General features: G+C 38.0%; 2 protein-coding genes and 1 long non-coding RNA gene across 3 annotated transcripts in view; 1 reads left to right on the top strand and 2 right to left on the bottom strand.

Moving 5' to 3' along the window:
- LOC110966274 (beta-1,3-galactosyltransferase 1-like) overlaps positions 1-21,678 on the bottom strand; it is an 82,129-nt gene extending 60,451 nt beyond the window's left edge. The window contains 1 exon segment of the mRNA XM_022215591.2: positions 21,382-21,678. The gene's annotated coding sequence lies outside the window, so the exon portion shown is untranslated.
- Positions 1-25,637, top strand: part of LOC127532183 (uncharacterized) — an 809,822-nt gene that overhangs the window by 38,891 nt on the left and 745,294 nt on the right. The gene's annotated exons all lie outside the window — the stretch shown is intronic.
- Positions 3,614-25,637, bottom strand: part of LOC127532167 (uncharacterized) — a 29,498-nt gene continuing 7,474 nt past the window's right edge. The window contains exon 2 of the mRNA XM_051943380.1: positions 3,614-3,669. The gene's annotated coding sequence lies outside the window, so the exon portion shown is untranslated. The remainder of the gene's footprint in view (positions 3,670-25,637) is intronic.

Raw genomic sequence — 25,637 nt, 5'->3', positions numbered from 1 at the left:
CTCCAGAGGGTCCAATCCGGCCCTCAGAGTGGAAAAATTACAGACAAGACATTAACTGCAGATTGTAAATTAGTAAAACTGTAAATTTAAAATCATTTCTAGACCATGACAAGTTGTTTGGATCAGAAAGTAAAATACTAGATTGTTCTTTTGTGATCGTGTCTCATTTTTGTCATATTTCGTCTGGTTTTTGTCATTTTTTTTAGTTAGACTTTTGTCGATGTCTCATGTTTTTGTCATTTTGCGTTTCCTTTTTGTCATTTTTTGTCTCATTTTTGTAATATTTTATCTTGTTTTGTTTGTTTTTGTCCTTTTTTTGTCTGCTTTTTTTGTCAGTTTTTTGTTTTGTTTGGTGGTGTTTGTCTAATCTTTTGTTATTTTGTTTCTTGCTTTTGTCATTTGTGTGTCATTTTTGTTATATTTTGTCTTTTTTGTCTGACTTATTTTTTGTCTCAATTTTTGTTGTTTTGTTTCTCGTTTTTGTCATTAAGTTTCATGCTTTTGTCATTTGTCTTGTTTGTCCATTCTTTTTGTCGCTTTGTCACTTTTTGTCTAACTTTTTGTCATTTTTTTGTTTTGTTTGGTGTTTGTCTCATTTTTTGTTATTTTGTTTCTTGCTTTTGTCATTTTTTGTCTCATTTTTGCAACATTTTATCTTGTTTTGTTTGTTTTTGTCCTTTTTTGTCTGCTTTTTTGTCATTTGTTTGCTTTGTTTGGTGTTTGTCTCATTTTTGTTATTTTGTTTCTTGCTTTTGTCATCTGTGTGTCATTTTTGTAATACTTTGTATTTTTTGTTGTTTTTTTATCTTTTTTGTCATTTATTTGCTTCATTTGGTGGTGTTTGTCTAATTTTTTGTTATTTTGTTTCTTGCTTTTTTCATTTGTGTGTCATTTTTGTCATATTTTGTCTTTTGTTGTCTGACTTGTCGTTTGTCTCAATTTTTGCTGTTTTGTTTCTTGTTTTTGTTATTAAGTTTCATGCTTTTGTAATTTTTATGTCTCGTTTGTCCATTCTTTTTGTCACTCTGTAACTTTTTTGTCCAATTTTTTGAAACTTTTCTGTTTTGTTTGGTGTTGTTTGTCTCATTTTTTGTCATTTTGGTTCTCGCTGTTGTCAGTTGTGTCTCATTTTTGTAATATTTTATCTTGTTTTGTTTGTTTTTGTCCTTTTTTTGTCTGTTTTTTTGTCAGTTTTTTGTTTTGTTTGGTGGTGTTGGTCTCATTTTTTGTTTTTTCTTGCTTTTGTCATTTGTGTGTCATTTTTGTAACATTTTTTCTCTTTTTGTCTGACTTTTATCATTTGTCTCAATTTTTGTTGTCTTGTTTCTCGTTTTTGTCATGAAGTTTCACGCTTTTGTAATTCTTTGTCTCATTTGTCCATTCCTTTTGTCGCTCTGTAAGTTTTTTGTCGAATTTTTTGTAGCTTTTCTGTTTTGTTTGGTGGTGTTTGTCTCATTTTTTGTCATTTTTTTACTCGTTGTCAGTTGTGTGTCATTTTTGTTCTATTTTGTCTTGTTTTTCGTTGTTTATTGTCATTTTTTTTAAAGTAAAACACTATATCGTTCAGTTCCAGGTGACTAAATGTTGTTTCTTTGTAGACTCTGTGATCTGGAAGTTGTGATGTAGAAATGATAAACTGAGGCTGAATGCTGATGAAATTGAACTTATTTTTCGTAAGAAACGTCAGGTTGTTCATGATGCTTTGTAAAAAGATAAATCCTTAAATGTGAATAGTTTCAGAAGGCACTTTTTTTGCCCTAAAACAAAGAGAAACATGTGTCGTTGTGGTTATTTCTTGGTTATTCTGCTGTGATTTCACTGGTGGACGTGGTCTGGTCTGGAGGTTTGTGGGTGTTTTTAGTCAGCAGTCCTGTGTGTCTGTACATTCACCTCATCCTGTTCTGTGTGCAGATAAAGCCCGTCTGTCCACACTGCAGCTTTACCGTCCTCCTTATCACACTCTGCAGGTGGAGCAGTCTTAATGCAGTGACAAAGTGCACGAGGCCGGAGCTTTGCTGCTTTTTCTTCTTATCACCGTCATCATCTGAGTGCTATTCACGGCTGGAAGTACATTTGAGATAACATGTCCAGAGATATGAAGACATTCCTTCATAAAATACACATTATTATTCTGTGAAACAGCCACAGTTCCTCCTGTTTGTCTTCCAATCTACAATGTTTACTCTTTGCTCAATTAATTCAAGCCTTTTAAACCAACGCGCTTCTTTGTGTCGTTCTCATTTACGTGAACCCGTGTAAAGCTGAATAAATTAGCAACACAGCAGCTTAGCATACAAAGACCCCTCAAGCTAACAGACGTGCACCTGAACGCCTCAGAGACCACGGCGAGTGTTTGTGTTGAACGTGCTCGTTGCTAAAAACGATGCGACACACATTATCCTGCAGCCACACTCGCAATTATGGCTTCTAATGTGGGAGCAATTAGCAGGAGCCATCAAACTGTACGGCAATTACATTTAATTACATGATAGAAATATGGCTGACAGCGAGAGGGGAGGAGATGGAGAATCCTCAGCTTGTCATTTCCACATTACAACTTCCAGATCATAGAGTGTCTACAAAGGAACACAACATTTAGTCACAGCGACCTGGAGCTGAATGGTGTTATACTTTAAAAAGACAAAAAAACCCAACAAAAACAAGAGAAAATATTGCAAAAGTGACACACAAACAACAAAAGCCAGAAACAAAATGATAAAAAAATGAGACAAATGACACGAAGCAAAACAAAAAAGTGACAGAAAGTTAGACAAAAAGTTACAAAGCGACAAAAAATGGGCAAATGACGCAAAAAATGACAAAAGCGTGAAACAGCACGACAAAAGCGTGAGTCAAATGATAAAAGTCAAACAGAAAAAATTACAAAAACATGACAAAATGTGAAAAAAATGAGACACAAAATGACAAAAGCGTGAGTCAAATGATAAAAGTCAAACAAAAAAACACAAAAAATTACAAAAACGAGAAAATGTGACAAAAATGAGACACAAAATGACAAAAGCGTGAGTCCAATGATAAAAGTCAAACAAAAAAAAACACAAAACAAGACAAAATATGACAAAAATGAGACACAAAATGACAAAAGCATGAAACAAAACAAAAAATTCGAAACAAACAATGAATAAAGCAAAACACAGAATGGCAAAAATGAGGCAAAAAAACACAAGTGAGAAAAGGAAACGCAAAGTGACAACAACAAGAAACAAAACGACAAAAACTTGAGAAAATGATAAAAGTCAGACAAAAACAGGAAAAAACAACAAAAACGAGACAAAAATATGACAAAATGAGACACAAAATGACAAAAGCGTGAAACAACACGACAAAAGTGTGAGTCAAATGATAAAAGTCAAACAAAAACACACAAAAAATGACAAAAGCGTGAAACAAAGCAAAAGAATTTCAGAAAATAATGAATAAAGCAAAACACAAAATGACAAAACGAGGCAAAAAACACAAGTAAGACAAAAAGGAAACACAAAGCGACAACAAGAAGAAACAAAACGACAACAACATGAGAAAATGATAAACGTCGGACAAAAATAAGGACAAAAACAACAAAAACGAGACAAAATATTACAAAGATGAGACACAAAATGACAAAAAAACAAAAAACAATCCAGTATTTTACTTTATGATCCAAACAACCTGCCATGGTCTGGAAATTATTTTAAATTTATAGTTTTACTAATTTACAATCTGCAGTTAACGTCTTCTCTGTGATTTTTACATTACAAAGTCGTCCTGTGGTCCTGTTTTGGCCCGCGGGCCGCATGTTTGGCCACACGGCCACATTCACATTTTTGTATTTTCTGATTGTATCTCAGAGCAATTTGGATGAAGCAACATCTGAAATTTATTTGAAGGAAGAAAGTTGACGTGCATGAAGGTCTGTGGAGCCCCTAAAGGCAGAACTAGAACAATATTCAGTCCTGTCATTCATAAAAACAAACATCACTGAACTCAGTAGACTGAAGCATTAGCTGGATGATTAGGGCGGCTGCTTAGTGGCTTTATTTGTTTGTTTGGAGAATACTTCAAGGATCAGATCACTTTACACTTGGAGTAATTATCGCATTAAGCACCAGAAAAAAAATCTCACGGTTCTCCAGAGGAAACATCTGGATTAAAGCTGGATTCATCCTCAGTGCGACCGCTTTGCTCGCCGTGGAAACTGTGTCAACAGCCGCTCAGCTGTTTGCTTGTAGATAAGGTTGACTAGAAGATGTAAATAATTAACGAAGCAGCCCCGTGCCTGAACAGCTCTCAAAGTCAAAGAACGGCACGAGACGCATTCTGGAAACCGGTGTGAGAGTTAGAGAAGCTGTGAGACCGAAGGAGACGGAGCTGACACGACTTATTGGTTCTACAAACCAATAAGTCATCAATAATTATTAAAAGTAAGCTTCACATCAAGAGCAAAAAGGTAAAACCCAAAGTAGGCAAATTCAAAAATCAGTTAGGTCATTTTTCTGCCCAGATTGACACAGCAATGCCAATACGGGGGGAAAAAGGACGAAAAGAGCAAGGCTGTTACTTAGAGGTGTAAGATAAACCGATACGAATCGATAATCTATTCTCACCTTTAGAGATATAAATGCATCGATCGGCGAGTCGCTGGATCGATCTATATCTGCTGTGGACCGGTCGATGTCCATTTAAAAACATATGAATCAGTTTATTTGAGCTCTGCTACTAAAGATGGCCGCCCAAGTCTCGCGAGACTCTCACGGTGACGTTTACGAGAGTTTCGTTCCTGCAGCATGTTAGCAGGTAACTCACACACAACGGCATGGCTGACGGCACCGAAACAATTCACAGTGCACCCTCAAATCTCAAATCGAAAGTTTGGAAGATCTTTGGATTTTTCAAGAAGGATGGACCTCATATATTTCATTTTTTTCCACCACAAACAGATTTAAAGTGCATCGCATCAAATCGCATCGAATCGTAATGTATTAAATGTATCCTTGGTGAATCATATTGTAAGACATGTATCTAGATTCGTATCGGATCGCCACCTAAGAGAGAAATACACACCCCTAATATGAGCTGGGCCACTGCTCTGCATGGATCCAAAAAGCTGTTTATTCATCAAGAGGTCCACATGTCTCCATGTGGGCTGAATTCACAGAGATGTAAGGAGTCCTCAACCACTAAAGCACTAAATTACAGCAGCGGTCTAAGTGACGGACTGGGAGGAACTCTTACCTCTCCAACACAATAATACTGAAATAGAACATTTCAATATGCAGTAAGTCAGAGTAACTGCTCTCACAAAAATCTCAACAAAAGCAGCTTCTCGTTTCTGGGTCGCATCACGTCCAAAATCTGATCTCTTGGTCCTTGTGTCATTTCTGACCTTCCCTGAAAATTTCATCCAAATCTGTTGGTCCTTTTTAGAGTAATGCTGCTGACAGACGGACGGACGGACGGACGGACGGACAGACAGGCAGACAGACGGACGGACGGACGGACGGACGGACAGACAGGCAGACAGACGGATGGATGGACGGACGGACAGATGGGCAGACGGACGGATGGACGGGCGGACAGATGGGCGGACGGATGGGCGGACAGACGGACGGACGGATGGATGGACGGACGGACGGACGGATGGATGGACGGACGGATGGACGGACGGACGGATGGATGGACGGACGGGCGGACAGATGGACGGACGGACGGATGGATGGACGGACGGGCGGACAGATGGACGGATGGATGGGCGGACAGACGGACGGACGGACGGACGGACGGACGGACGGATGGACGGACGGACGGATGGATGGACGGACGGGCGGACAGATGGACGGACGGATGGACGGACAGATGGACGGACGGACCGGACAGACAGGCAGACAGACGGACGGATGGACGGACGGATGGACAGACAGGCAGACAGACGGACGGATGGACGGACGGATGGACAGACGGACAGACACCGATCGTCTGCCGTGTTAAATTACATTTAGAAAGTTAAACTCCAACATCTCTTTCAGGAAACAGATGGTCTCCACAGTTTCCTCTGGTAGGAACAGTCCCAAGGCTTCACCTCTCAGACCTCACAGCTCCTCCATGTAGAGCTGGAGCAGAACGTCTGACAGCTGAGGTGAAGGTATCTGAGCAGGTTCAGGTCCTAAAAGCAACGCTGCAGGCATAATTAGGGTTAAAACAAAACATCTGTGAAATAACTGTGAGAAATGTCAGTATGGTGTTGGCTTTAACTCCACTCCAAATGAACTGTTTCTAGATTTTAATTGAGGGAGTTCAGTGAGGTTATGGGTCCAGCACACAGCCGATGCCAGCAAATCTCATTTAAATGTAAGAAAAGAGACCCGCTGCTGAGTTTGGCTCGTAGCCGTGCTTTGTCAATATTTACCTTTTACAGTTTGATCTCAGCTGCTTTCCTCAGTTTGTCTTTTCGCTTAATGAGATTTGTTCTGCCGATTCCTCGCCCGCTCTACTCCACGATAACCAGGAGTCACGCAGAGGCGATCGGATCGGGCCCGCGATCTGAACCGAGACGCCATAATGAGGCCGGTTGTGCAGGAGAGCCTCATGGTCCGTCAGTACCCTGCTGAGTGGTGATGACTGTGGACGTCACCGTGGAACGTGCTCACAAACACCGCCATGGAGACACGTACAGCCATGTGTGGACAAACAAGCGCCTTTCATTACGCTCCTTTACTCCACATGCACTAATGGCCAATTATTTCTGAGACTGTTCCAGCGGTAACCCGCCAGTGTTTCAGCACGGTCCACGGAAAGAGAACGCCGCTGCAAGCCGCACAACCGCAAAACTTACCAAGTCTGTTTGTCTTATTTTTAGTCTAAATGTCTCATCCTGCTTGATTTAAGATAAATTCACTTAATGAGACACATTTCAGCAGACGGAGGGGCTTGTTTTAAGACAACGCATCTTAAATATCTGTTAAGTCAAACAATCTGGAAATGATCTTGTTTTCAGTTGAATTTTACAAGAAAAACTCAAAATAATTTTACCCTCGTTGTCGTCCTGCAGGTCAAATTGATCCGTTTTTAAAGTTTGAAAATGTGGAAAATAAATCTATATTTTCACAGTGAAACTTCAACATTTGGGGAAATTTTGAACATTTTTTGGTGGAAAAAAAAGTTAAAAATGTTTCTTAGTAACACTTGCAAAAATTTGCTGGATTTGGTTTGATTTTTATGTGAATGGTTCTTAAGAAAATATGAGAAGTTTTACTGACATATGTAATGACTTTAGATATTTTCAGGATTTTTGGGGAGATTTTACTCATTTTTGAAAATATTTACAAGAATTTCTTGCCAAATTATTATTTTTTAAAATAAACTTTAAGGGAAACTTTCAAGGAATTATTGGAATTTTCTTCCTGAAGATTTTACAAATTTTCAGAAATTTTGGGGAATTTTTGCTGTTTCTTTGGGGGATTTTTTTCAGACAAGGAAACAGTAATTTTTTGGTGCCTGTAAATGAGGACAACATGATAATTAGTACATCTCAAATTAGGAGGTTAACTGAAAGCAAAAATCTACTTTTGAGTGCTTCTTTTTTTTTTTTTTAGCATATTTGGCTTATCTTCAATACACAATAAGCTTGACAATCCTGGTTAAAATAAAGCTAAAATAAGTTTTCCCAGCTATATTTTAACATCTTTTATATTCTATAATTTCATTATCTGATTTCAGGAATCTTACCAAGCCCATTTTCATTTGTTCTACTGGCAGATTTTTTTCACTTATTTCAAATTAAAAGTCCTCAAATCAGTTTTTTTTTTCTTATTTTGAGAGGGGCATGTTTTTTGGGCTTCATCCAAAGCTTCCCTGCAACACTGACATTTGTAGGAGCCAATAAGGCATAAACTGTACTTCTCTGTCCCCTTTTAGGAGGCGCTGGCTTCATCCTGGTTCTTAGCTGGTGGTTTTTCAATATCTGCGACGCGTTGTTTCCCGCTGGAATTTATTACGGCTCTGAAAAGCTGCAGCAGAACCCGACGGCATTAAAAACTCACCACTAAATCCAACAGCAGTGAAATTCTACGAGGTCGAGTCGGAAAAAGACACGACCTTCTTTTCTGGTTAGAACAAGTTCAGAAATGCTCAGAGAAGACGGATTTAAATCCACGTTGACAAAGTGGTTCCCACAGGCGAAACCAGACGTCCGATTTAACTCAGTCAGAGCCACAAACCTGCTCAGTTTTTTATTAATTTAAATGCTGGCTGGTGTTTATCCATCAATCCAACATCCAGGAGGAACAAATGAAGAAGGACAAAGCATTTTGAAAGAAGACTTTCTGCAGCATTTCATTTCTGTCGCTGCAACTCAATTCAACGCATCATTGAGGGTAATTCATTTATTTCTCACAACACTTTAAATAGCAGAGCTGCTAATCTAGTAGTGATGAATGCTTTTGAAAAATATTTGACTTTCAATCAACTCGCCAGGGACGTTTGTAATGTTTTATGAAGCAGATTAAAGGTTTTAATCAAAAATGAACACAAAAAGTGCTCATTTTCTCATTTTTCTTCTATAAACCGAAATATTTATCAGTCCTCTGGAACTCACCGTTACGAAGATCCGTAATATCACCTGTCTTCAAATCCAGACTCAAACTCCTGTTTAGGACGATTTATTCTCTAGAATCTCCTCTTCTCGTATGTATAGGTTTTTTTTTTAATCTGTTCTGTTGTATTTGTTGTTTTTGTAAAGCGACCTTGGTGTGAAAGAAGGCGCTTACAAATAAAACTTGTTCTTATTTTGTTAAGTAATGGCGGAGTAATGCAACGATGTCCGTCCGTCCGTCCGTCCGTCCGTCCGTCCGTCCGTCCGTTAGCAACGTTACTCAAAAACAGACCAACGGATTTGGATGGAAATTTCAGGGAAGGTCAGAAATGACACAAGGACCAACTGTTGGTCTTTGTCTGACATTTTAGTCATTTTACATTCCAATTTAGTGTTTTTTCCTCATTTTGTGGCTGTTTTGTGCTGTACTTTGGGTCATTTTACATCTTTTTACGTTCCAATTTGGTGGTTTTTCCTCATTTGTGGCTGTTTTGTGCTGTACTTTGGTCATTTTACATCTTTTTATGTTCCAATTTGGTGTTTTTCATCATTTTGTGGCTGTTTTGTGCTGTACTTTGGTCATTTTACATCTTTTTACGTTCCAATTTGGTGGTTTTTTCCTCATTTTGTGGCTGTTTGTGCTGTACTTTGGTCATTTTACATCTTTTTATGTTCCAATTTGGTGTTTTTCCTCATTTTGTGGCTGTTTTGTGCTGTACTTTGGTCATTTTACATCTTTTTACGTGCCCATTTGGTGGTTTTTCCTCATTTTGTGGTTGTACTTTGGTCATTTTATTTCTTCATGAGCTCATTTGGCGTCACATTTCGCCCTGCTTTACGTCATTTTGTGATTAGATTTTGAAAGTCTGGATCCACGATTTGTTCACGATTTCCGCATCATTACGAGATAGTGGCCACAGCGTAACCATGACAACAAGTAAACACGACATGATCACATGATTGTGGTCCTACTACAAATCCACCTCTGAGGACTTATCGGGACTTGAAATGATCCAAGGAACAACTGATTAAATTGTGGGGGTGTTTCTGAGTCCCATCATTTCCCGTCGCCCGCTACATGTTTAGGTCACGTGATTCGGCATCCGTACATAAATTACACATGCAGAACACACGCCTGTGCTCAGAGCAAGGACATGTTGTTTGTGGGTACATCTATTTTATTCTACGTTGCTGTGATTTCTGACTACAACTTGCAAACAAACGCTGCATTTCCGTCGTATGGGGGAATGAGCAGCCTTGCAGGAGGACTGCGCTCTCAGTGAGTTTCTCGTTACCAATAAAATGAGTCAAACACACTAATCCACAACAAATTCATCCATAAATTCTTCTCCCTAACCCGTGCACATTATGCCAAAGACTGGAATGACGTTTGAAGTGTGTTTGGCTCATTAGCTGCTGAGCTGCCACACATGATTTCTGACGGTCTTTGAACGCGTCGCTGCTGCAGTTTGGACATATTGGTGACATCAAAGAGAAAATGTGAGAGGATGAGAGGTACGGCATGTCAAACCGAGGTGAGAATGCCCGGAGCGTGCCATCAAAGCGCCGGTGTGAGCCGCAGAAAGAAACAGAACGACGGAGAGAGGAGAGGATTGGTGACATTTCGCAGATGTAGCTTTACTGCCGTGTGAATTTGAATTCTTATCACTCCGAGAACCGTCAATAACACGCTCCTGTACCGTCAGGCTCTGAAACAAACATGAAACGCACCGATGGTAGTTTGCCCTTTCACAGGAATCACAGCACATTGTGGCTTTTTCTCCTTTCTGTGCTGCTCTTTAACAGCAGGAGTGTGAGGAGGGAAGAATCCCCGAAGCCGATGTTCTGATTGAAAACGACAAAGCAGCTCCTGACTGACAGGAGCGCTAAACGGAAACTATATGATGAGCTATGGAGTGAATAACAAAAACATAACAGCCGAGGAGTGGAGGATAGGAGAGGAAGCATTACAATACAGCAGGGGTGTCCAACATGAGGCCCGTGGTCCAAAAGTGGTCCTCCAGAGGGTCCAATCCGGCCCTCAAAGTGTAAAAATTACAGAGAAGACATAAACTGCAGATTGTAAATTAGTAAAAGTATAAATTTAAAATCATTTGTAGACCATGACAAGTTGTTTGGATCATGAAGTAAATACTGGATTGTTCTTTGTCATTTTGTGTCTCATTTTTGTAATATTTTATCTTTTTTTTGTTTTTTGTCCGACTTTTATCATTTTCTCATGTTTTGTCGTTTTGTGTCTCTTGTTGTCATTTTGTTTCCTTTTGTCTCACTTGTTTTTCATTTTATTGTTCTTTTGTCATTTTGTCTCATTTTTGAAATATTTTTCTGGTTTTTGTCATTTTTTAGTTTGACTTTTGTCGATGTCTCATGGTTTTGTCATTTTGTGTTTCCTTTTTGTCATTTTGTGTCTCATTTTGTAATATTTTAATCTTTTTTTGTCCTTTTTGTCCGACTTATCATTTTCTCATGTTTTTGTCGTTTTGTTTCTTTGTTCTTGTTTTGTTTCCTTTTGTCTCACTTGTTTTTTCATTTCATTGTTCTTTTGTCATTTGTCTCATTTTTGTAATATTTTTATGGTTTTTGTCATTTTTTAGTGAGACTTTGTCGATGTCTTGTGTTTTGACATTTTGTGTTCCTTTTTGTCATTTTTTTGTCACTTTGTAACTTTTTTGTCTCATTTTTTGTCTCGTTTTTCTTTCGGTTCGTGTTATCGGTTTTATTTTTTGTAATTTCGTGTCTCATTTTTTGTCACATTGCATCTCTTTTTTATCATATTGTTGTTGCTTTTTGTCATTTCTTATGTGACTTGTCATTTTGATCAAAAGGTAAAATCCTAGATTGTTCATTGTTCTTTTGTGCCTTAAGTTTGTCATATTTTATCTTGTTTTTGTCATGATTTTTTGATCTGACTGTTGTCATTTCTCTCATGTTTTTGTTGTCTTTTGCTTGTTTCCATTGTTTTGTTTCCTTTTTGTGTCGCTTGTGTCCTTTGCCCATTTTTTGTCGCTTTCTGTCTCGTGTTTGTCATATTTTGTCTTGCTTTATTGATTTTTGTCTGACTTTTGTCGTTTGTCTCATGGTTTTGTCATTTGGTTTCTGTTTTTTGTCATTTTCTGTTTCCTTTCTGTCTCACTTGTGTTTTTTGTCTTGTTTTGTTATTTTGCGCCTCGATTTGTCATATTTTGTCTTGTTTTTGTTGTTTTGTTTCTTTTTTCCCCGCTTGTGTTTTTTGTCTCATTTTTGTAACATTTTGACTTGTTTTTGTCATTTTGTGTCTCGTAACATTTTGACTTGTTTTGTCATTTGTGTCTTGTAACATTTTGACTTGTTTTTGTCATTTTGTGTCTCATTTTTGTAACATTTTGTCTTGTTTTGTCATTTTGTGTCTCATTTTTGTAACATTTTGTCTTGTTTTTGTCATTTTGTGTCTCATTTTGTAACATTTTGTCTTGTTTTTGTTGTTTTTTGTCTGACTTTTGTCACACTGATCACCAATTAAAACACTACATCATTCAGTTCCAGATATCTGTGACTAAATGTTGTATTCTTTTGTAGACACTCTGATCTGGACGCTCTAATGTGGAAATGATAAACTGAGGCTGAATGCTGCTGAAACTGAATTCACGTTTCTTAAGAAGGTTGCTCAGAACGTTTGGTAAAAAGATAAGTAAGAGAAACATCAACAACTGGATTTGTTCCTGTGGATGTCACAGAGGACTGAGAGGAAACACAGCAGCCTCTAAAAATTCATTTTGTAAACCTAACAGTCCCCGGTGACTCCCCATCGTGGCGCTTGTGATCTCCTGTTGCAGAGCAGCAGCCTCCTTGTTCCCCGTGTGGATGTCAGACTGTCTGTTAATAGAGAGGAAACTAAATCCAGCAGAAGAGGGGAGCTCAGAGTGACGACTGCACTCTTGAACCCAGCGTCTGATTCTAAAGGCAGCACCACACGCTCGCTGTTTGCCTCAAACATACATGAGGAAAACGCTGCTCCGGCTGCCGGCGTGCAACACCGAGGGCACCAAAAGCAAAAAAGCAGGAGGCGGTGTGTCGGTGTGTGTGCGTGGGCGTAGCATTGTTGTGCTCCTAACAGCGCATGAGCCTCCTACCAATTAGTGGGCCGCTGTTGGACTCCTTTACTCGTCAGCTCTGAACAATTTGCACCGCTCACAGATTCGACATTGTTTCGTCTAAGTTAGAAATTAGCTGCGTGTTTAAAGCGAGCCAGCGTGACCTCTCAGCTCTTGAATGACGATGCCAGACCCCATGCTTTAGGTGAAATGAAACAGAAAATGAACAAAGCTCTCAGAGAAGACGTCTTAACGAGTCTTAATTATCTGTGCCATGGAGCGATGCTTCAGCCACGTAGGACGCACTAATCCCTCTAAACACACGTACTGAGTAAATGCTATCGACAGGCTGGAGTGGAGAACTTCAGTCCTCCTGCAGGTGAGAAGACAGTAAGCTAACGCCCACACACCAATCTGTTTATATAAAGATCCTGTGAACAGAACAATCCCTTCATGCACTGTTTTGTTTGCCAAAAAATGATCTTTTATCTTTTCCTTGGCTTCCCACACTCCAGAGCACATTGGATGAGCTTCTACCTTTGAGTAATCAACACCTCCGTCTGGCAAAATCTGCATTCCAACCAATCACTTGCAGCACCAACTTCAGCCACTGACATGACTGAGCATCCAACCATCAGTATCTGCTGCCAGAGAGCCGAAGCTCACCTCAGTCTGCAGCGTTCACCACCTGAGGCTCCGTTTCAATCAGCTTTAACACAGACTCTTTATTTTTTCACGAGTTCTCAATAAAAACGCAGTGAAATCAAGTTTTCAGGGGCTTTACAAGCTTTTTCATAGGACCTTTAACAAAATACAGTCCCGATTAAAGTTAAGAACAGTAGAAAAGTTGCAAAAAATTGCATTCTGCTCTGGTGGATATTAAGAAGGCAGAGCTTTGAAATGCAACGAGAATAAATGGGAGCGAGTGGGAAAACAATAGAGCAGGGGATTTATTGAAAACTGCATTTAACCCTCCTGTTGTCCTCAAAAATATGGTTTCCTTGTCTGAAAAAAATCTAAAAATTCAGCAGAAAAATTCCTCAAATTTCTGAAAATTTGCAAAATCCTTCAGAAAGAAAATTCCAATAATTCCTTTAAAGTTTCCCTTAGAAATCTTATTTTAAAAAAAAAAAAGTCCAACAAATGTGGCAAGAAAATTCTTGTAAATATTTTCAATAAATGAGTACAAATCTTTTTTAAAAAAATCCTAAAAATATTTAATCAGCAAATCAGCAAAACTTTTAATATTTTCTTAAAGAACATTCACATAAAAATCCACCAAAATAAAGTGAATTTCGCTGGATTTTGGTTGATTTTATGTGAAACATTTTTAACATTTCTTTTTTCCCACCAAAACAGGTTGGTGGATAAAAACATCAGAAGTTTCACTGTGAAAATATATATTTTTTTCCACATTTTCAAAGTTTAAAACGGGTCATTTTGACCCACAGGACAACAGGAAGGCTAAACTCAAACATGGGTTTGTCAGCTGAACAAAAGTTTAAGATTAGAGCCTTTAAATGACAAAATCTGAGCAAAAATGTGGATTCCATGTCACTTAATGTCAGGTATTCATGCTGTCATGATCTCCTGATGGCAACGGCAAGAAAACATTCTGTCTTTGAGTGTGGTAGGACGGTTGGGCTGCATAAGCCGACGCCGGACGCAGTAAGACGGTCCTTTTGAATGGTTATGGAAGAAAAAAGTCAAGTGTGACCCAAAAAAACTTCACCAGAGCTGAGCCGGAAGATCTGACCGGCTGTTTGTCAAGACACAGGACGATCCGTGACCCAATTTAAGGTTCTCGTCTACCCTAAATTATTAAACAACTTATTTTGTTCTAATTTCTAAACAATGCAACCAGTCAACACAAAACTTGGCACAAAGAAAGCTAGATTTAGTAGAAGCATTTTACATGTAGCTAAAGTCTGCCACATTTTATAGTTTCCATAGCAACAGATTTGACGAGATACAAAATATCTTCAGAAGGAAAATAGCTACCAACACCAGATTCAGTGTGCTGACTCCTGATGTTATTATGAATGTTTTAAGTAGACAGATTTTTACTTCATCTAATATTTCTGCTCAAATAGAAAAAAAGGACTCTTTTCATGGTTATCATTCTAGTACACAAAAATAGGAAAAATTGTCTACTTAAAACATTCATAATAATCTTTCTTTGTGCCAAGTTTTGTGTTGGTTGGTTGCATTGTTTAGAAATTATCACAAAATAAGTTGTTTAATAAATTAGGGTAGACTTAACCTGGCAATAGCCAGATTAATAATTGTGTAGTACTTGATAGTACTCCACAATATCAATCTGGGACCGCTCCATGTAAATCCGTTGGGAGGAAAGAGGCACGGATTGGACAATGCAACAGTATGTCCCGCCTCTGACAGGTTTGTTTTTAGCCAATCGCGGGATCTTCACAACGAGCGGAGCCAATTGGTAGATTAAACTCTTACCAAAACCCGTAGGTAAAAAAGCACAAACATCTTTACCATCCAGAAATGCGCAAAGCGCCTCTCGTTGTTCTTCCTTCAAGGAAGCGATAGGAGATTCAGCTAAAACTGACTTAATAGCAGCATCTACACGATCGCTGTCCTCCGTTGCCGTGTTTGTTTTGATCTACTGGCGCTTGGTGTCGTCTTCACACCCGGATATCCCGCCCCACACACGAATACTGCTGCGTGATTGGCCCGTGCCAACTTGGCTCTGTACGAACAGTGAATGCGGGAGCGGAGCAAGATGGTTTCTTGAGAGATTTGTGAACTCACAAATATCGCGAGAAATCAACTTACTGGCAAGGTTAGGGTAGACTACCACCTTAACGCCATTACAGCCCAACAACCATCAGACAGCATCGGGAGGGAAGGACTTAAAGAACATCCTCAATGTCCACATCTTTTTCAACACCACAAAACTTTGGACTTTGCAAGGAACATCAAACACGGGACAGGTGGAAGAAAGTTTTATTCTCTGATCAGAAAAGATTTAACCTTGACGGTCCTGATGGATAGAAGAAAGACGTGTCCAACCCACACCACCCAGAAGAGAGGACTCAGCAGGTGAGCACGCCTCCGATGATGCTCTAAATAAACTCATCCATAACAGGGAGATAATCCCTCAACACAGAGGCTGCTTCAACATGAAGCTTTGCCTCAAAGTGAAATGACTTCATGTCAGAATCTTCCCTCATTAACGGCTTACACGTACAGTACTATACGTTACACAACCACGGAGTGTGCCCTGCAGAGCCGGCGTTAAATTACACGTAGGCGTAGGAAGGCAGGTCATTACGCTGCATGGAGATCATTTTCTGTTCTATTCAGCCAGCCTTGTTTTACTCCCTCCTCTCATTTCATGCACAATAACCCTGTGAGATGAAGGCTTACAGCAGAGTGATACAACGCATGAACCACCACTGAACATTCTACAGCAATTCCACATTCAATTTTTAATTACATTTTAGACATTTAGAGATTCTTTCTAACTGCTTACTTCAAAAGATTCTAATCCGATCGGTAATTTGAATTCATTTCTGTGCAAACATCTTCACCAGAAGCCTTTGGGTGGGCTTGTTCCTGACACGGGTCGAACACGTGTTCACACGGCTCTGGGCTGCTGTCTGAGTTCAAAGACGAGTTCGAGGATTTTTATGAAGAAGTAATAACTGAGTGGGTGTAAATTACGCTTAAGTAACGATGGCTTTCCTTCTGTTTAATTTGCCAAAAATAAATAAAATAAAACATAATAAAATGAGAATAAACAAACTCAAATATAGAAAAATAATAAAATAAAATAATAATAATAATGATAATAATACAAAAACCAAAATACAGAAGAAAATGAGCAAAAAAATAAAGCAAACAAATAATAATAACATATAAAAATAAACAAAAAATATAATAATAATAATAATAATAACCATAATCATAATAATAATCCCAATAATAATATTAATAATATATAAACCCAAATACAGAAGAAAATGAGCAAAAATAAATAAAACAACCAAAAAATAATGCTAATATAAAAACTCAAATATAGAAAAATAATAAATAAAATAATAATAATAATGATAATAATACAAAAACCAAAATACAGAAGAAAATGAGCAAAAAAAATAAAGCAAACAAATAATCATAACATATAAAAATAAACAAAAAATGTAATAATAATAATAATAATAATAATAATAACCATAATCATAATAATAATCCCAATAATAATAATATTAATAATATATAAACCCAAATACAGAAGAAAATGAGCAAAAATAAATAAAACAACCAAAAAATAATGCTAATATAAAAACTCAAATATAGAAAAATAATAAAATAAAATAATAATAATAATGATAATAATACAAAAACCAAAATACAGAAGAAAATGAGCAAAAAAATAAAGCAAACAAATAATCATAACATATAAAAATAAACAAAAAATGTAATAATAATAATAATAATAATAATAACCATAATCATAATAATAATCCCAATAATAATAATATTAATAATATATAAACCCAAATACAGAAGAAAATGAGCAAAAATAAATAAAACAACCAAAAAATAATGCTAATTTATAAACTCAAATGGAGAAAAGAAATGGCAAAAAAACCCCTCAAAATATAAATGTAAAAATTACAATAATAATGATAATATATATAACCCAAATATAGAAAGAAATGGCAAAAATAAAATAAAACATAACAAAAAATCTAAATAATAATAAGAACAATCACTTAAATGCAGAAGAAAATTAGCAAAAAACAAATAATATAATAATAATGGTAATGATAATACATAAACCTGAATATAGAAAAAATTAGCAAAGAATCAAACTAAAAAATATAAATAATAATGACAATGTAGAAACCCAAACACAAAGGAAAATTATTTTTAAAAAAATATAGTGGGCTTTATGGGTTAACAGTGAGAAAGGGGAACATTTTTTCTGATCTCCACCATGTGTTGTAACCCTCTTCTGTCCTCTGATGCTATCGTACCTCCACAAACATCTGAACCAAAGCTGGCAGCATCAGACAGTCCAGAGACACGTGCACAGTTTGACCTCAGTATCTATTCATCTTCTCGTCCAGCACGTACTCTTCATAAAAGTTATCAGCTCCTGGGCGGCATTCAGTCACCCTGAAGCAGATTTTGGAGGCCATTTATTTTCCCTGGAAACGCCGTGTCACTAGATTCATCCAATAAAAAGGAAGGACGAAAGACTGAGCGAATGAATGGTTTTATTTTTATATCTGCTCATTTTACACGACCTATTAATCAAAAAAAAAAAGTCCATTTAAATACGCAAACATGCAGGAACCTAAAAGCCCAATTTAAAGAGCTTCTAGATCCCAGGAGACCAGCAGAGATGAAACAAACACTCACACACAAACACAGCCTCCTAACTGGGAATCCACACATTTTAGCCACAACATTTTCAATCGTTCTTTATGAAACAACAGGTTCTCATATTTGACTCTCTCAGCTCATTGACTGCTCACCTCTTATCTCCATTAACGAACCCACAGATACTTCCACAGTAGTTCTCTTTCCTCAGGCTTTTCTGAACACAAGACATCCACTACCACACACACACCACAACAGAAACCACTGGATGTTTAGATTCTTGCTGAAGAAAGTCTCTTTTCCTTTCCAGTCTCATCACAGCGGTAATGAAAGACAATCAGCTATCATTTGTTAGGAACCGGTGTGGAGCACACGAGACCCGATAAGGTGACAGCAAGAACATACAACAACATAACCACCTAATCTGACAAAGCAAAGACCCATCCATCCATCCATTGATCCATCCATGCACCCACCCACCCATCCATCCATCCATCCATCCATCCATCCATTGATCCATCCATGCACCCACCCACCCATCCACCCACCCACCCATCCATCCATTGATCCATCCATGCACCCACCCATCCATCCACCCACCCACCCACCCATCCATCCATCCACCCACCCACCCACCCATCCATCCATCCACCCACCCATCCATCCATCCATTGATCCATCCATGCATCCATCCATCCATCCACCCATCCATCCATGCACCCATCCATGCATCCATCCATCCATCCATGCGCCCATCCATCCATCCATGCGCCCATCCATCCATCCATCCATCCATCCATCCATCCACCCATCCACCCATCCACCCATCCACCCACCCACCCATCCATCCATCCGTCTAATGTTCCACCTATAAACACCCATCACCATAAAAACTGGATGTTTCGAGGAACAGATGGACGGTGAGTGACGTCACAAAACATGGACATGTACGATCCAAAGGTAAGTGACTCTTGGCTGGCAGCTAAAGGTCATGTGCTTCAATCACACCCTGACAAAGTGAGAGGCTAGAGGCTTGTCTTGATTTTTTGGCGACGCGAGCTCCTGTTGAATCACACCAGTCAACTCACAGCGATGTAGGGGGGAGAAGGAACAACCAGCTCAGTTTGTAGGAAAACAGCAAGAAGAAAAGAGGGAATGGAGAAAGGTGGGGGACCTGCACCTCTATCTGCTATGCTTTGATACTGAGTTTTGTCCTTGAGCTCGCTGCCAGCAGAAGATCCCATGGTAACCTACCGCAGGAAACAAAGAGCTCCAGAAGCATCCGTCACCGCCCTGCACCACAGCGAGCAGCATTAGAGAGGTGGAACTACTGTCCTTAAAGCGACTCTGTGCTGCTACTGTACCAAACACACCCACCTGCTGCAAGGAACGCTGCCAGCACAGACACACACACACACACACACACACACACACACACACAGACACACACACACACACACACACACACACACACACACACACACACACACACACACAGACACACACACACACACACACACACACACACCAGCTGAAATGAACCACCTCTAACAATTCACAGCCGCTCTGATCTCTCTAATCTCTGCGTGTACGACATCACTCTCTCTCCTGGTGGATTTAAATCAGAGCTCGGTGTCAGAATAGTCAAAATAATAAAGGAGGAAGTTGGGAAGACATCACATCAGAAAAGTTTTTAGCGCTGCTTGTTGCTTCACTGCCAAAAGCATCTTCCCTCCTGCTGCTTTCAGATGCAGCCCAAAACTAATTTACACATTTTGTTTTCTTCACTACTCCGACTGTCAGCGACACACAGGAAGCACATAAAGCTGCGGAAAATGTGAGCAAATCACTGTTTACACCTGCATGAGTTACTAATAGAAGCCGTTTAGCAGCGTGCTGATGAGTGTTGGAGTGGTTTCCACGTTTTCTGTGTGTCAAAAAGCTGCTTAACTAGAAACCGTCCGAAAGGAAAACCTGCCAACACGTCCAAGGCCGTTCTCTTTTGTGCACTCTGTCAGGTGCGAACTTTAAGTTTCTAAAATGTCAACTTTTTCCACAAAGAAAGACTTTTTTTTCCCCAGCCTTCAGCAGAATGTACGTTTGACTCAACCAGTGGGTTCTGAAAACGGTTTGAAAAGACGACGGTTACATAAACTTCTCAAACAACACCATGTAGAAATTAAGTTAAGGTTACAGCTGGATACGGACTAGCCATCGAAAGTTTGGGGTCACCAAGATGTTTTCTATGAAAACTCACACCTTTATTCATGTGCTAACATCACTGCACGAGGGTTTTCTAGTCATTAGTGCTGTGAAATGATTCAAATTTAAAATCAGATTAATCACAGGGTTGCTGTGGATTATTTTGGTGGATCACAATTAAATATTCATTTCTAATCTATATTAATCACGTTTCATTTTGCATGAGCAAACAGACTGAAGACATAAGAGAATCTATATGCACTTAATGTGTTTATTAAACCTTTAAAGGTTCGTGTGAAAAGAAAACTCGTCTCTTTTTCCAAACAAACATTTGCTAGCAGAATCCCTGACTAGCACATGTTTCATATTAACGTGGTTCTTTAAGCTGGAGGTGCTTCGTGAAAAGAAAACTCCTTCCTGCAGAGAACTGCAGGTGGACTGTTCAGTCTTGGGTTTTTCTGTCTTCGCATTTCCAACTGAGACGGCCAACATGCCGTTTTGTGTCTTCCGTTTCGAATTGGTTGGTTCTGCCACTAATGGATCAACTGCACATTTGCACCACGGTAAGTCTACTTGGACAGTGAGCCTTTCAACAAAGTTAGCTAACACAACGTAGCATCAGAACACAGGAGTGATGGTTGTTGGAAATCTTCCCCTGTACCCCAATGGAGATATTCCATGAAACATTTCCAGCTAGAATAGTCATTTACCACATTAACGATGTCTACACTGGATTTATCATTCATTTAATGTTATATTCACGGAATAAAAACTGTTTTTTTTAACAATAAGGGCATTTCTGAGACCCCAAACTTTTGAAGGGTGGAGTATATGAATTAAAGTTGCTCCAATTTATGATTAAAAATGAACCGTTTCTAGCTAAAATAGTCATTTACCACATTAACAATGTCTGGACTGGATTTATCATTCATTTAATGTCATCTTCATTGAATAAAAACTGCTTTTTTTCCCCAACTATAAGGACATTTCTAAGTGACCCAAACCTTTGAACAGCAGTGTATAAAAATTAAATGTTGTGTTTTACAATTACTGGATATATATATTCAGGATATATACAACTAAAACCACTGTGCATACGAGCTTCAAACAGAAATCCCATCTTTTATTTCTGCCTCTCACCTCCGTCTGTCAGGTTCGCTGCCCTCCATGAGCTCCTCAGGCAGGCTGAGGGAACATTCCAAGGTGAGAACAACTCTGGATCATTCCCAGCCTCTAACTCCCCTCTGGACTCTCAGTCTTTCCTCCTGGCAGCCGAGACTCCAGAGTCCCTTTCATCATTTCCACTTCAACTGCAGCCGCCTTCGCGACAGGAGCCCCGACTGCACTGCGCATTTTCAGACGTCCCTCAGAAAGACGAAGCTCCTCGCCTGGCCAGAGCGCACACACTCGGCCGATCTGGCGGTCCGCTACCTTGATAATGTCTCGCCGCCTGTCCGAGTCCGCCCCTATCTTCCTGGACAAGGTGTGAGTAATGAGAGCGGGGTGTGAGCCAAGCCGTTTGGCTGTAATCCTGTTCATAATGCCCTTCATTGGAGGGCCAGGGGTCATAAATAAACAGCGAGGCGGGCGGATTGTAAATTGGTCTTGGCCGGGAGCAGGGGGGGGGGTCAGCCGGTGCCACGGTGGGACTGCTGCACTCACTTATTATACTGGAGGTGTGGCGGGTGGCGTGCTGAACGGCAGAGCTGTCCGGGGGTGATGCTGACTGCTGGACCTTGTGATGATAGCAGCCCCGTGGGGAGATGAGGAACACACGGCAAAAACTCACAATCCTACCAAGTCTGTTTGTCTTATTTTTAGTCTAAATGGCTCATCCCACTTGATTTAAGGTCAATTCTCTTAACAAGTGACATTTCAGCAAGATACAAGGACGTATTTTAAGACGATGCATCTTAAATATCTTGTTAAGTCAAACAATCTGGAAATTATCTAGTTTTGACCCTCGTGTCGTCCTGCGGGCCAAATTGGCCCGTTTTAAAGTTTGAAAATGTGCAAAAAATAGATATTTTCACAGTGGAAACTTCCACATTTTCAATTTTTTTGGGGAAATTTTTGAATATTTTTTGATGGATAAAAAGAAATGCTTAATAAAGTGTTTCTTTAAGAACAATCGGGTAAAAATGAACCAAAATCCAGCGAATTTCGCTGGATTTTGGTTGATTTTTCCTGAATGTTCTTAAAGAAAATATTAGAACTTTTGCTGATATATATGGAATCACTTTAGATATTTTTAGGATTTTTTTTGAAGATTTTTATTCATTTTTTTATATATTCACAATTTTTAGATATTTTAGGATTTTTTTGAAGATTTTTATTCATTTTTTTAATATATTCACAATTTTTAGATATTTTTTTGATTTTTATTTGTATTTCTTGCCAAATTTGGGGATTTTTTAAAATTAAACTTTTGAGGGAAACTTTGAAGGAATTTTCTTCCTGAAGATTTTGCACATTTTTTATAAATTTGGGGAATTTTTTGCTGAATATTTTGATTTTTTTCAGACAAGACAACAATATTGTGCCGTAAATGAGGACAACAGGAGGGTTAAGACACCTCAGCTTGACAATCCTGGTAAAATAGAGCTTAAAACAAATCTTCCCAGCTCATTTAAGATCTCAATATTCTAAATATCACATCTTATTTCAAGAAATCTAACCAAGCCACTTTTTGTTTTAACTCTCGCGTTATCCTGAAAATGTGGGAAAAAATATATTTTCACAGTGAAACTTCTGCTGTCCACATTTCAACATTTTTGGGAAATTTGTGAACATTTTTTGGTGGGGAAAAAGAAATATTTACAAAACTGTTTCTTTAAGAACATTCAGGAAAAAAATCTACCAAAATGCAGCAAAATTTGCTGCATTTTGGTTGATTTTTTTAATTGCTCTTAAAGAAAATACTAGACATTTTACTGATATATATATGGAATCACTTTAGATATTATTAGGATTTTTTTGAAGATTTTTATTCATTTTTAGAAAATATTTACAATTTGATATTTTTTTTAAACTTTTATTTCTTGCCATTTTTTAAAAATAAACCTTTTAAGGAATTTTCTTCTTGAAGGTTTTGCAAATTTCTTTAAATTTGGGGATTTTTTTGCTGAATTTTTGGATTTTTTTTCAGACAAGGAAACAATATTTTTTGGTGTCGTACATGAAGACAACAGGATTAATACACCTAAGCTTGACAATCCTGGTAAAATAAAGCTTAAAGTTTTCCAGCTAATTTTAAGATCTCAGTATTCTAAATATCATATCTTATTTCTAGAAATCTTACCAAGTCTGTGTCTTATTTTCAGTCAAAATGTCTCATCCCACCTGATTTAAGATAAATTCACTTAACTCTCATGTCGTCCTGCAGGTCAAAATCGACCTGTTTTAACCCTCCTGTTGTCCTCATTTACAGGCACCAAAAAATACTGTTTTGTTGTCTGAAAAAAATTCATCAAAGAATTCTCAAAATTTCTAAAAAATTTGCAAAACCTTCAGGAAGAAAATTCCAATAATTCCTGAAAAGTTTTATTGTAAAAAAAATTCCCCCAAATTCTTGTAAATATTTTTGAAAAAATGAGTAAAAATCTTCCAAATAAATCCTAAAAATATCTAAAGTGATGACAGTGCACTCTGTGTGTGTGTGTTCGTGCATGTCTGGGCGTGCACGTGAGGCTGTCTGCCGGCTGCAGGCGTTTTTTGAGGTGCACATTTGCGAGTAGCTGCAAGGTCAGAGCGGGCCTCGTTGCTCAGTGTCAGAATGGAGGACAGGAAGGAGGAGGTGTGGGGGTGTGGGGGTGGGAGGAGGAGTCATCATCGTCTCTGTCGGGGGTGGGGGGGCCTCCAGGGACTCGAGCCCTTGCCGAGTCCTTGAACTCCTCTCTTTTGTGGCTGCTCACAAACAGAAAATAAATGAAACGCAGTTCTACCGACAGAAAACAGCAGAACACTGGATCCTCAATGCAGCGTTTTTATGAATGATGTCTCCTTTTTGTTTATTGTTTTGTTGCTTTGTCGCTTTTTTGTCTCATTTTTTTTCCACTTTGTTTCTCGCTTCTGTTGTTTTGCGTCTCATTTTTGTAATATTTTGTCTTGTTTTTGTTGTTTTTTTGTCAGACTTTTGTCATTTGTCTCATGTTTTTGTCATTTTGTTTCTCATTTCTGTTGTTTTGCGTCTCATTTTTGTAATATTTTGTCATGTTTTTGTTGTTTTTTTGTCAGACTTTTGTCATTTGTCTCATGTTTTTGTCATTTTGTTTCTCATTTCTGTTGTTTTGCGTCTCATTTTTGTAATATTTTGTCTTGTTTTTGTTGTTTTTTGTCAGACTTTTGTCATTTGTCTCATGTTTTTGTCATTTTGTTTCTCATTTCTGTTGTTTTGCGTCTCATTTTTGTAATATTTTGTCTTGTTTTTGTTGTTTTTTGTCAGACTTTTGTCATTTGTCTCATGTTTTTGTCATTTTGTTTCTCATTTCTGTTGTTTTGCGTCTCATTTTTGTAATATTTTGTCATGTTTTTGTTGTTTTTTTGTCAGACTTTTGTCATTTGTCTCATGTTTTTGTCATTTTGTTTCTCATTTCTGTTGTTTTACGTCTCATTTTTGTAATATTTTGTCTTGTTTTGTTGTTTTTTTGTCAGACTTTTGTCATTTGTCTCATGTTTTTGTCATTTTGTTTCTCATTTCTGTTGTTTTGCGTCTCATTTTTGTAATATTTTGTCATGTTTTTGTTGTTTTTTTGTCAGACGTTTGTCATTTGTCTCATGTTTTTGTCATTTTGTTTCTCATTTCTGTGGTTTTGTGTCTCATTTTTGTAATATTTTGTCATGTTTTTGTTGTTTTTTGTCAGACTTTTGTCATTTGTCTCATTTTTCATCATTTTGTTTCTGATTTCTGTTGTTTTGCGTCTCATTTTTGTAATATTTTGTCTTGTTTTTGTTGCTTTTTTGTCTGTCTTTTGTCATTTGTCTCGTGTTTTTGTCATTTTTTCCTTCGTTGTTGCAATTTTGTGTTTCTTTCTTGTCTCGCTTGTCTATTTTTTTATTGTCTTGTTTCTTGCTTTTGACATTTTTTTTCTCGTTTACGTCATTTGTGTCATTATTTGTCTCATTATTTGTCTCATTTTTATCGTTTTGTTGCTTGGTAATTTTTTTGTCTAATATTTTGTCTTTTTTTTGGTTTTGTTTCGAGCCGTTTGTCTCATTTTTGGTCATTTTGTTTCTCACTTTTATCATTTTGTGTTTCAAGTCCTGACAAGTCCTCAGCAGCAGATTTGTAGTTGGATCACAATCATGTTACGTACTGCAACCCTGACCTGTAAGAGTTATTCTTAAAGCTCCCACTGTAAAATGTGAGGATTTTTCTGCTTTTTTAAATAGAAATC

This window comes from Acanthochromis polyacanthus, chromosome 22 (assembly GCF_021347895.1).
Source record: "Acanthochromis polyacanthus isolate Apoly-LR-REF ecotype Palm Island chromosome 22, KAUST_Apoly_ChrSc, whole genome shotgun sequence".
Lineage (NCBI taxonomy): Eukaryota > Metazoa > Chordata > Actinopteri > Pomacentridae > Acanthochromis > Acanthochromis polyacanthus.
The sequence above is the reverse complement of the archived record's forward strand: the minus strand, read 5'-3'. Positions and strand labels throughout refer to the sequence as shown.